Genomic DNA, 11,802 nt, shown 5'->3' on the forward strand with positions numbered 1-11,802 from the left:
GCCCTTTTTCACCTGGCCTCGGACTGAGCCCCTGCACAGGTGTGCCGATTTGGGTGAAGGGATCTCACTCCTTCCCGGAGTTATAGCCATTCGAGCCACCTCGGACACGCCACCTTAGCACGTTTTGAGGTCCCCTCGCCAAGGTGAATGGAAATTTCCTCTTTTTTTGGATGATTATTGACAGTCAGACTCCAGAGAAGCTTTCTGTGCTGATTTGGGTGGGACTGGGCCAAATACCTGGCGCTAGGTTGCAAAAGAAGGTTTTCGACAAAATCCAAAATACCCGAAAATTTCGTCAGAGCGACGAGCCAATCTGAGACCTGCGTCTCGTTCGGCTCGAGCCAAGGATTCCGATGACATAAGGCACGTGGCTCTGCGACCAACCGTTTGGGAGTTACGAGCGATGCCGTACTTTCCGTCGCTGCAGTTCCACCGTCAGGCCGATCGGGACAAGGCCCGGTGACGTTGCAGACAGGGGAGGGTACTACGATCCCGCAGTGTTTCGGGTGTTTTCATCTTTGTTTGATTGTCTTTTTACATTACATTTTCACTATTTTTCAGCTTACGGCGCCACCTACTGGCCTGTCGCCGCGCCCCTTTTCACCTGGCCTCGGACTGAGCCCCTGCACAGGTGTGCCGATTTGGGTGAAGGGATCTCACTCCTTCCCGGAGTTATAGCCATTCGAGCCACCTCGGACACGCCACCTTAGCACGTTTTGAGGTCCCCTCGCCAAGGTGAATGGAAATTTCCTCTTTTTTTGGATGATTATTGACAGTCAGACTCCAGAGAAGCTTTCTGTGCTGATTTGGGTGGGACTGGGCCAAATACCTGGCGCTAGGTTGCAAAAGAAGGTTTTCGACAAAATCCAAAATACCCGAAAATTTCGTCAGAGCGACGAGCCAATCTGAGACCTGCGTCTCGTTCGGCTCGAGCCAAGGATTCCGATGACATAAGGCACGTGGCTCTGCGACCAACCGTTTGGGAGTTACGAGCGATGCCGTACTTTCCGTCAGGCCGATCGGGACGAGGCCCGGTGACGTTGTAGACAGGGGAGGCTACCACCATCCCCAGCGTTTTTAGGTCTCCCAAAACTTACCAAAGCCGAGATGGGCATCGCCGTGTCCGGCTTCCTCCCTGCTGCGTCTTAGCAGCATCGCTTCTCGGCCCGGTGACGTTGCAGACAGGGGAGGGTACTACGATCCCGCAGTGTTTCGGGTGTTTTCATCTTTGTTTGATTGTCTTTTTACATTACATTTTCACTATTTTTCAGCTTACGGCGCCACCTACTGGCCTGTCGCCGCGCCCCTTTTCACCTGGCCTCGGACTGAGCCCCTGCACAGGTGTGCCGATTTGGGTGAAGGGATCTCACTCCTTCCCGGAGTTATAGCCATTCGAGCCACCTCGGACACGCCACCTTAGCACGTTTTGAGGTCCCCTCGCCAAGGTGAATGGAAATTTCCTCTTTTTTTGGATGATTATTGACAGTCAGACTCCAGAGAAGCTTTCTGTGCTGATTTGGGTGGGACTGGGCCAAATACCTGGCGCTAGGTTGCAAAAGAAGGTTTTCGACAAAATCCAAAATACCCGAAAATTTCGTCAGAGCGACGAGCCAATCTGAGACCTGCGTCTCGTTCGGCTCGAGCCAAGGATTCCGATGACATAAGGCACGTGGCTCTGCGACCAACCGTTTGGGAGTTACGAGCGATGCCGTACTTTCCGTCAGGCCGATCGGGACGAGGCCCGGTGACGTTGTAGACAGGGGAGGCTACCACCATCCCCCAGCGTTTTTAGGTCTCCCAAAACTTACCAAAGCCGAGATGGGCATCGCCGTGTCCGGCTTCCTCCCTGCTGCGTCTTAGCAGCATCGCTTCTCGGCCTTTTGGCTAAGATCAAGTGTAGTATCTGTTCTTATCAGTTTAATATCTGATACGTCCCCCATCCGGGGACTACATATTAAATGGATTTTTAGATCACGGAGCTGGAGCCGGGGCTTGCTCCGTCCACTCCATGCATCGGCCTGGTATTGCAGTGTCTCCAGGAACGGTGTGCTTTCCCTTTTTGGGGATTGCCATTTATTGTGTCGAATAGCAGAACAAGGAATGAGAGCTGCCATTGCAGATGCTGTGGTTTATTGCAAACTTTTTTTCTGATGTGTCCTCCTGGGGTCTTGGACTCTTCCACTAACGATGCACCCACCTGAGGTCTTGAAGTCTTTCACAGACGAGGTGGTGCATCGAATCAGGTGTGTTTGTTTAAAGAGAGTCATCTAAAACTGGCGTTGGGAAGCACCGGCCCATGAGCTTGGCAGTTTCCAGGCCAGTAACGGAAGGCACCCGTCCTTCCTTTCCTGGAGCGGGGGCGGAGGGCTAACCGTTGGTGAGGATGGTAGAGATGCAAATCAGACCTCTGGCTGACCGCCTGGGCCTTCATACTTACCTGGCAGGGGAGACACCATGATCAAGAAGGCGGTTCACCCAGGGCGAGGCTTGTCCATTGCACTCCGGCCATGCTGACCCCTGCGAATTCCCCAAATGCGGGAATCTCGACTGCATAATTTATGGTAGTGGGGGACTGCGTTCGCGCTCTCCCCTGAAATTGTTGGTGAAACAAAGCAGAAGAGGTTTTTACAGTTTTTTATTTATTTCCGTTTCAGAATGGGGAGTTCTGTCACATGCGAGATACGTGTTGTGCGCCTGTGAAACAAAGTCACTTACGCTCTTGAAAAATCAGACCCTGGTGGGTAGTTTAGTTCGAACATAGCGCAGACCTTACTTTGAAAGTAGATTGGACTGACTGCAGCCTAGCTGTATCTGTCTCCATGTTGTTTGTTTGTCCTTTTTTTCGATTCGTATTAATTTTGTTGTCGCTTACAGCGCCACCTAGTGGCCTGTCGCCGCGCCCTTTTTCACCTGGCCTCGGACTGAGCCCCTGCACAGGTGTGCCGATTTGGGTGAAGGGATCTCACTCCTTCCCGGAGTTATAGCCATTCGAGCCACCTCGGACACGCCACCTTAGCACGTTTTGAGGTCCCCTCGCCAAGGTGAATGGAAATTTCCTCTTTTTTTGGATGATTATTGACAGTCAGACTCCAGAGAAGCTTTCTGTGCTGATTTGGGTGGGACTGGGCCAAATACCTGGCGCTAGGTTGCAAAAGAAGGTTTTCGACAAAATCCAAAATACCCGAAAATTTCGTCAGAGCGACGAGCCAATCTGAGACCTGCGTCTCGTTCGGCTCGAGCCAAGGATTCCGATGACATAAGGCACGTGGCTCTGCGACCAACCGTTTGGGAGTTACGAGCGATGCCGTACTTTCCGTCGCTGCAGTTCCACCGTCAGGCCGATCGGGACAAGGCCCGGTGACGTTGCAGACAGGGGAGGGTACTACGATCCCGCAGTGTTTCGGGTGTTTTCATCTTTGTTTGATTGTCTTTTTACATTACATTTTCACTATTTTTCAGCTTACGGCGCCACCTACTGGCCTGTCGCCGCGCCCCTTTTCACCTGGCCTCGGACTGAGCCCCTGCACAGGTGTGCCGATTTGGGTGAAGGGATCTCACTCCTTCCCGGAGTTATAGCCATTCGAGCCACCTCGGACACGCCACCTTAGCACGTTTTGAGGTCCCCTCGCCAAGGTGAATGGAAATTTCCTCTTTTTTTGGATGATTATTGACAGTCAGACTCCAGAGAAGCTTTCTGTGCTGATTTGGGTGGGACTGGGCCAAATACCTGGCGCTAGGTTGCAAAAGAAGGTTTTCGACAAATCTAAAATACCCGAAAATTTCGTCAGAGCGACGAGCCAATCTGAGACCTGCGTCTCGTTCGGCTCGAGCCAAGGATTCCGATGACATAAGGCACGTGGCTCTGCGACCAACCGTTTGGGAGTTACGAGCGATGCCGTACTTTCCGTCGCTGCAGTTCCACCGTCAGGCCGATCGGGACAAGGCCCGGTGACGTTGCAGACAGGGGAGGGTACTACGATCCCGCAGTGTTTCGGGTGTTTTCATCTTTGTTTGATTGTCTTTTTACATTACATTTTCACTATTTTTCAGCTTACGGCGCCACCTACTGGCCTGTCGCCGCGCCCCTTTTCACCTGGCCTCGGACTGAGCCCCTGCACAGGTGTGCCGATTTGGGTGAAGGGATCTCACTCCTTCCCGGAGTTATAGCCATTCGAGCCACCACGGACACGCCACCTTAGCACGTTTTGAGGTCCCCTCGCCAAGGTGAATGGAAATTTCCTCTTTTTTTGGATGATTATTGACAGTCAGACTCCAGAGAAGCTTTCTGTGCTGATTTGGGTGGGACTGGGCCAAATACCTGGCGCTAGGTTGCAAAAGAAGGTTTTCGACAAAATCCAAAATACCCGAAAATTTCGTCAGAGCGACGAGCCAATCTGAGACCTGCGTCTCGTTCGGCTCGAGCCAAGGATTCCGATGACATAAGGCACGTGGCTCTGCGACCAACCGTTTGGGAGTTACGAGCGATGCCGTACTTTCCGTCAGGCCGATCGGGACGAGGCCCGGTGATGTTGTAGACAGGGGAGGCTACCACCATCCCCCAGCGTTTTTAGGTCTCCCATAACTTACCAAAGCCGAGATGGGCATCGCCGTGTCCGGCTTCCTCCCTGCTGCGTCTTAGCAGCATCGCTTCTCGGCCTTTTGGCTAAGATCAAGTGTAGTATCTGTTCTTATCAGTTTAATATCTGATACGTCCCCCATCCGGGGACTACATATTAAATGGATTTTTAGATCACGGAGCTGGAGCCGGGGCTTGCTCCGTCCACTCCATGCATCGGCCTGGTATTGCAGTGTCTCCAGGAACGGTGTGCTTTCCCTTTTTGGGGATTGCCATTTATTGTGTCGAATAGCAGAACAAGGAATGAGAGCTGCCATTGCAGATGCTGTGGTTTATTGCAAACTTTTTTTCTGATGTGTCCTCCTGGGGTCTTGGACTCTTCCACTAACGATGCACCCACCTGAGGTCTTGAAGTCTTTCACAGACGAGGTGGTGCATCGAATCAGGTGTGTTTGTTTAAAGAGAGTCATCTAAAACTGGCGTTGGGAAGCACCGGCCCATGAGCTTGGCAGTTTCCAGGCCAGTAACGGAAGGCACCCGTCCTTCCTTTCCTGGAGCGGGGGCGGAGGGCTAACCGTTGGTGAGGATGGTAGAGATGCAAATCAGACCTCTGGCTGACCGCCTGGGCCTTCATACTTACCTGGCAGGGGAGACACCATGATCAAGAAGGCGGTTCACCCAGGGCGAGGCTTGTCCATTGCACTCCGGCCATGCTGACCCCTGCGAATTCCCCAAATGCGGGAATCTCGACTGCATAATTTATGGTAGTGGGGGACTGCGTTCGCGCTCTCCCCTGAAATTGTTGGTGAAACAAAGCAGAAGAGGTTTTTTACAGTTTTTTATTTATTTCCGTTTCAGAATGGGGAGTTCTGTCACATGCGAGATACGTGTTGTGCGCCTGTGAAACAAAGTCACTTACGCTCTTGAAAAATCAGACCCTGGTGGGTAGTTTAGTTCGAACATAGCGCAGACCTTACTTTGAAAGTAGATTGGACTGACTGCAGCCTAGCTGTATCTGTCTCCATGTTGTTTGTTTGTCCTTTTTTTCGATTCGTATTAATTTTGTTGTCGCTTACAGCGCCACCTAGTGGCCTGTCGCCGCGCCCTTTTTCACCTGGCCTCGGACTGAGCCCCTGCACAGGTGTGCCGATTTGGGTGAAGGGATCTCACTCCTTCCCGGAGTTATAGCCATTCGAGCCACCTCGGACACGCCACCTTAGCACGTTTTGAGGTCCCCTCGCCAAGGTGAATGGAAATTTCCTCTTTTTTTGGATGATTATTGACAGTCAGACTCCAGAGAAGCTTTCTGTGCTGATTTGGGTGGGACTGGGCCAAATACCTGGCGCTAGGTTGCAAAAGAAGGTTTTCGACAAAATCCAAAATACCCGAAAATTTCGTCAGAGCGACGAGCCAATCTGAGACCTGCGTCTCGTTCGGCTCGAGCCAAGGATTCCGATGACATAAGGCACGTGGCTCTGCGACCAACCGTTTGGGAGTTACGAGCGATGCCGTACTTTCCGTCGCTGCAGTTCCACCGTCAGGCCGATCGGGACAAGGCCCGGTGACGTTGCAGACAGGGGAGGGTACTACGATCCCGCAGTGTTTCGGGTGTTTTCATCTTTGTTTGATTGTCTTTTTACATTACATTTTCACTATTTTTCAGCTTACGGCGCCACCTACTGGCCTGTCGCCGCGCCCCTTTTCACCTGGCCTCGGACTGAGCCCCTGCACAGGTGTGCCGATTTGGGTGAAGGGATCTCACTCCTTCCCGGAGTTATAGCCATTCGAGCCACCTCGGACACGCCACCTTAGCACGTTTTGAGGTCCCCTCGCCAAGGTGAATGGAAATTTCCTCTTTTTTTGGATGATTATTGACAGTCAGACTCCAGAGAAGCTTTCTGTGCTGATTTGGGTGGGACTGGGCCAAATACCTGGCGCTAGGTTGCAAAAGAAGGTTTTCGACAAAATCCAAAATACCCGAAAATTTCGTCAGAGCGACGAGCCAATCTGAGACCTGCGTCTCGTTCGGCTCGAGCCAAGGATTCCGATGACATAAGGCACGTGGCTCTGCGACCAACCGTTTGGGAGTTACGAGCGATGCCGTACTTTCCGTCAGGCCGATCGGGACGAGGCCCGGTGACGTTGTAGACAGGGGAGGCTACCACCATCCCCCAGCGTTTTTAGGTCTCCCAAAACTTACCAAAGCCGAGATGGGCATCGCCGTGTCCGGCTTCCTCCCTGCTGCGTCTTAGCAGCATCGCTTCTCGGCCTTTTGGCTAAGATCAAGTGTAGTATCTGTTCTTATCAGTTTAATATCTGATACGTCCCCCATCCGGGGACTACATATTAAATGGATTTTTAGATCACGGAGCTGGAGCCGGGGCTTGCTCCGTCCACTCCATGCATCGGCCTGGTATTGCAGTGTCTCCAGGAACGGTGTGCTTTCCCTTTTTGGGGATTGCCATTTATTGTGTCGAATAGCAGAACAAGGAATGAGAGCTGCCATTGCAGATGCTGTGGTTTATTGCAAACTTTTTTTCTGATGTGTCCTCCTGGGGTCTTGGACTCTTCCACTAACGATGCACCCACCTGAGGTCTTGAAGTCTTTCACAGACGAGGTGGTGCATCGAATCAGGTGTGTTTGTTTAAAGAGAGTCATCTAAAACTGGCGTTGGGAAGCACCGGCCCATGAGCTTGGCAGTTTCCAGGCCAGTAACGGAAGGCACCCGTCCTTCCTTTCCTGGAGCGGGGGCGGAGGGCTAACCGTTGGTGAGGATGGTAGAGATGCAAATCAGACCTCTGGCTGACCGCCTGGGCCTTCATACTTACCTGGCAGGGGAGACACCATGATCAAGAAGGCGGTTCACCCAGGGCGAGGCTTGTCCATTGCACTCCGGCCATGCTGACCCCTGCGAATTCCCCAAATGCGGGAATCTCGACTGCATAATTTATGGTAGTGGGGGACTGCGTTCGCGCTCTCCCCTGAAATTGTTGGTGAAACAAAGCAGAAGAGGTTTTTACAGTTTTTTATTTATTTCCGTTTCAGAATGGGGAGTTCTGTCACATGCGAGATACGTGTTGTGCGCCTGTGAAACAAAGTCACTTACGCTCTTGAAAAATCAGACCCTGGTGGGTAGTTTAGTTCGAACATAGCGCAGACCTTACTTTGAAAGTAGATTGGACTGACTGCAGCCTAGCTGTATCTGTCTCCATGTTGTTTGTTTGTCCTTTTTTTCGATTCGTATTAATTTTGTTGTCGCTTACAGCGCCACCTAGTGGCCTGTCGCCGCGCCCTTTTTCACCTGGCCTCGGACTGAGCCCCTGCACAGGTGTGCCGATTTGGGTGAAGGGATCTCACTCCTTCCCGGAGTTATAGCCATTCGAGCCACCTCGGACACGCCACCTTAGCACGTTTTGAGGTCCCCTCGCCAAGGTGAATGGAAATTTCCTCTTTTTTTGGATGATTATTGACAGTCAGACTCCAGAGAAGCTTTCTGTGCTGATTTGGGTGGGACTGGGCCAAATACCTGGCGCTAGGTTGCAAAAGAAGGTTTTCGACAAAATCCAAAATACCCGAAAATTTCGTCAGAGCGACGAGCCAATCTGAGACCTGCGTCTCGTTCGGCTCGAGCCAAGGATTCCGATGACATAAGGCACGTGGCTCTGCGACCAACCGTTTGGGAGTTACGAGCGATGCCGTACTTTCCGTCGCTGCAGTTCCACCGTCAGGCCGATCGGGACAAGGCCCGGTGACGTTGCAGACAGGGGAGGGTACTACGATCCCGCAGTGTTTCGGGTGTTTTCATCTTTGTTTGATTGTCTTTTTACATTACATTTTCACTATTTTTCAGCTTACGGCGCCACCTACTGGCCTGTCGCCGCGCCCCTTTTCACCTGGCCTCGGACTGAGCCCCTGCACAGGTGTGCCGATTTGGGTGAAGGGATCTCACTCCTTCCCGGAGTTATAGCCATTCGAGCCACCTCGGACACGCCACCTTAGCACGTTTTGAGGTCCCCTCGCCAAGGTGAATGGAAATTTCCTCTTTTTTTGGATGATTATTGACAGTCAGACTCCAGAGAAGCTTTCTGTGCTGATTTGGGTGGGACTGGGCCAAATACCTGGCGCTAGGTTGCAAAAGAAGGTTTTCGACAAAATCCAAAATACCCGAAAATTTCGTCAGAGCGACGAGCCAATCTGAGACCTGCGTCTCGTTCGGCTCGAGCCAAGGATTCCGATGACATAAGGCACGTGGCTCTGCCGACCAACCGTTTGGGAGTTACGAGCGATGCCGTACTTTCCGTCAGGCCGATCGGGACGAGGCCCCGGTGACGTTGTAGACAGGGGAGGCTACCACCATCCCCCAGCGTTTTTAGGTCTCCCAAAACTTACCAAAGCCGAGATGGGCATCGCCGTGTCCGGCTTCCTCCCTGCCTGCGTCTTAGCAGCATCGCTTCTCGGCCTTTTGGCTAAGATCAAGTGTAGTATCTGTTCTTATCAGTTTAATATCTGATACGTCCTCCATCCGGGGACTACATATTAAATGGATTTTAGATCACGGAGCTGGAGCCGGGGGCTTGCTCCGTCCACTCCATGCATCGGCCTGGTATTGCAGTGTCTCCAGGAACGGTGTGCTTTCCCTTTTTGGGGATTGCCATTTATTGTGTCGAATAGCAGAACAAGGAATGAGAGCTGCCATTGCAGATGCTGTGGTTTATTGCAAACTTTTTTTCTGATGTGTCCTCCTGGGGTCTTGCGACTCTTCCACTAACGATGCACCCACCTGAGGTCTTGACAGTCTTTCACAGACGAGGTGGTGCATCGAATCAGGTGTGTTTGTTTAAAGAGAGTCATCTAAAACTGGCGTTGGGAAGCACCGGCCCATGAGCTTGGCAGTTTTCCAGGGCCAGTAAACGGAAGGCAGCCCGTCCTTCCTTTCCTGGAGCGGGGGCGGAGGGCTAACCGTTGGTGAGGATGGTAGAGATGCAAATTCAGACCTCTGGCTGACCGCCTGGGCCTTCATACTTACCTGGCAGGGAGGACACCATGATCAAGAAAGGCGGTTCACCCAGGGCGAGGCTTGTCCATTGCACTCCGGCCATGGCTGACCCCTGCGAATTCCCCAAATGCGGGAATCTCGACTGCATAATTTATGGTAGTGGGGGACTGCGTTCGCGGCTCTCCCCTGAAATTGTTGGTGAAACAAAGCAGAAGAGGTTTTTACAGTTTTTTATTTATTTCCGTTTCAGAATGGGGAGTTCTGTCACATGCGAGATACGTGTGTGCGCCTGTGAAACAAAGTCACTTACGCTCTTGAAAAATCAGACCCTGGTGGGTAGTTTAGTTCGAACATAGCGCAGACCTTACTTTGAAAGTAGATTGGACTTGACTGCAGCCTAGCTGTATCTGTCTCCATGTTGTTTGTTTGTCCTTTTTTTCGATTCGTATTAATTTTGTTGTCGCTTACAGCGCCACCTAGTGGCCTGTCGCCGCGCCCTTTTTCACCTGGCCTCGGACTGAGCCCCTGCACAGGTGTGCGATTTGGGTGAAGGGATCTACTCCTTCCCGGAGTTATAGCCATTCGAGCCACCTCGGACACCCACCTTAGCACGTTTTGAGGTCCCCTCGCCAAGGTGAATGGAAATTTCCATCTTTTTTTGGATGATTACTTGACCAGTCTAGACTCCAGAGACAGCTTTCTGGTGCTGCATTTGGGTGGGACTGGGCCAAATACCTGGCGCTAGGGTTGCAAACAGAAAGGTGTTTTCGACAACAACTCGCAAAATACCGCGACAAATTTCGTCGGAGCGACGAGCCAATCTGAGACCTTGCGGTCTCGCTGTTCGGCTCGAGCCACAGGATTCCGATGACATAAGGGCACGGTGGCTCTGCGGACCAACCGTTGGGAGTTTACGAGCGATGGCCCGTAGCTTTTCCGTCGCTGCAGTTCCACCTTACAGGGCCGATCGGGACAAGGCGGCCGGTGACGTTAGCAGACAGGGGAGGGTTACTACGATCCCGCAGTGTTTTCGGGTTGTTCTTCATCTTTGTTTGATTGTCTTTTTACATTACATTTTCACTATTTTTCAGCTTACGGCGCCACCTACTGGCCTGTCGCCGCGCCCCTTTTCACCTGGCCTCGGACTGAGCCCCTGCACAGGTGTGCCGATTTGGGTGAAGGGATCTCACTCCTTCCGGAGTTATAGCCATTCGAGCCACCTCGGACACGCCACCTTAGCACGTTTTGAGGTCCCCTCGCCAAGGTGAATGAAAATTTCCTCTTTTTTTGGATGATTATTGACAGTCAGACTCCAGAGAAGCTTTCTGTGCTGATTTGGGTGGGACTGGGCCAAATACCTGGCGCTAGGTTGCAAAAGAAGGTTTTCGACAAAATCCAAAATACCCGAAAATTTCGTCAGAGCGACGAGCCAATCTGAGACCTGCGTCTCGTTCGGCTCGAGCCAAGGATTCCGATGACATAAGGCACGTGGCTCTGCGACCAACCGTTTGGGAGTTACGAGCGATGCCGTACTTTCCGTCAGGCCGATCGGGACGAGCCCGGTGACCGTTGTAGCAGGGGAGGCTACCACCATCCCCCAGCGTTTTTAGGTCTCCCAAAACTTACCAAAGCCGAGATGGCATCGCCGTGTCCGGCTTCCTCCCTGCTGCGTCTTAGCAGCATCGCTTCTCGGCCTTTTGGCTAAGATCAAGTGTAGTATCTGTTCTTATCAGTTTAATATCTGATACGTCCCCCATCCGGGGACTACATATTAAATGGATTTTTAGATCACGGAGCTGGAGCCGGGGCTTGCTCCGTCCACTCCATGCATCGGCCTGGTATTGCAGTGTCTCCAGGAACGGTGTGCTTTCCCTTTTTGGGGATTGCCATTTATTGTGTCGAATAGCAGAACAAGGAATGAGAGCTGCCATTGCAGATGCTGTGTTTATTGCAAACTTTTTTTCTGATGTGTCCTCCGGGGTCTTGGACTCTTCACTAACGATGCACCCACCTGAGGTCTTGAAGTCTTTCACAGACGAGGTGGTGCATCGAATCAGGTGTGTTGGTTTAAAGAGAGTCATCTAAAACTGGCGTTGGGAAGCACCGCCCATTGAGCTTGGCAGTTTTCCAGGCCAGTAACGGAAGGCACCCGTCCTTCCTTTCCTGGAGCGGGGGCGGAGGGCTAACCGTTGGTGGGATGGTAGAGATGCAAATCAGACCTCTGGCTGA

General features: G+C 52.1%; 9 non-coding genes across 9 annotated transcripts; all 9 read left to right on the forward strand.

The window, feature by feature from the left end:
• Window positions 1–1,864: 1,864 nt before the first annotated feature.
• On the forward strand, window positions 1,865–2,055 carry LOC113080481 (U2 spliceosomal RNA). Its single transcript, XR_003281880.1, has one exon. It is a non-coding gene; the product is annotated as a U2 spliceosomal RNA (small nuclear RNA).
• Window positions 2,056–2,429: 374 nt separating this feature from the next.
• On the forward strand, window positions 2,430–2,593 carry LOC113080469 (U1 spliceosomal RNA). Its single transcript, XR_003281868.1, has one exon. It is a non-coding gene; the product is annotated as a U1 spliceosomal RNA (small nuclear RNA).
• Window positions 2,594–4,643: 2,050 nt separating this feature from the next.
• LOC113080482 (U2 spliceosomal RNA) lies at window positions 4,644–4,834 on the forward strand. The gene has a single exon (XR_003281881.1). It is a non-coding gene; the product is annotated as a U2 spliceosomal RNA (small nuclear RNA).
• A 374-nt stretch (window positions 4,835–5,208) lies between these two features.
• On the forward strand, window positions 5,209–5,372 carry LOC113080470 (U1 spliceosomal RNA). The gene has a single exon (XR_003281869.1). It is a non-coding gene; the product is annotated as a U1 spliceosomal RNA (small nuclear RNA).
• Window positions 5,373–6,832: 1,460 nt separating this feature from the next.
• On the forward strand, window positions 6,833–7,023 carry LOC113080484 (U2 spliceosomal RNA). Its single transcript, XR_003281882.1, has one exon. It is a non-coding gene; the product is annotated as a U2 spliceosomal RNA (small nuclear RNA).
• A 374-nt stretch (window positions 7,024–7,397) lies between these two features.
• LOC113080471 (U1 spliceosomal RNA) lies at window positions 7,398–7,561 on the forward strand. The gene has a single exon (XR_003281870.1). It is a non-coding gene; the product is annotated as a U1 spliceosomal RNA (small nuclear RNA).
• A 1,462-nt stretch (window positions 7,562–9,023) lies between these two features.
• On the forward strand, window positions 9,024–9,214 carry LOC113080488 (U2 spliceosomal RNA). The gene has a single exon (XR_003281886.1). It is a non-coding gene; the product is annotated as a U2 spliceosomal RNA (small nuclear RNA).
• Window positions 9,215–9,595: 381 nt separating this feature from the next.
• Window positions 9,596–9,762, forward strand: LOC113080472 (U1 spliceosomal RNA). Its single transcript, XR_003281871.1, has one exon. It is a non-coding gene; the product is annotated as a U1 spliceosomal RNA (small nuclear RNA).
• A 1,492-nt stretch (window positions 9,763–11,254) lies between these two features.
• LOC113080486 (U2 spliceosomal RNA) lies at window positions 11,255–11,445 on the forward strand. Its single transcript, XR_003281884.1, has one exon. It is a non-coding gene; the product is annotated as a U2 spliceosomal RNA (small nuclear RNA).
• Window positions 11,446–11,802: the final 357 nt, after the last annotated feature.

Source organism: Carassius auratus, unplaced genomic scaffold, assembly GCF_003368295.1.
Source record: "Carassius auratus strain Wakin unplaced genomic scaffold, ASM336829v1 scaf_tig00031390, whole genome shotgun sequence".
Lineage (NCBI taxonomy): Eukaryota > Metazoa > Chordata > Actinopteri > Cypriniformes > Cyprinidae > Carassius > Carassius auratus.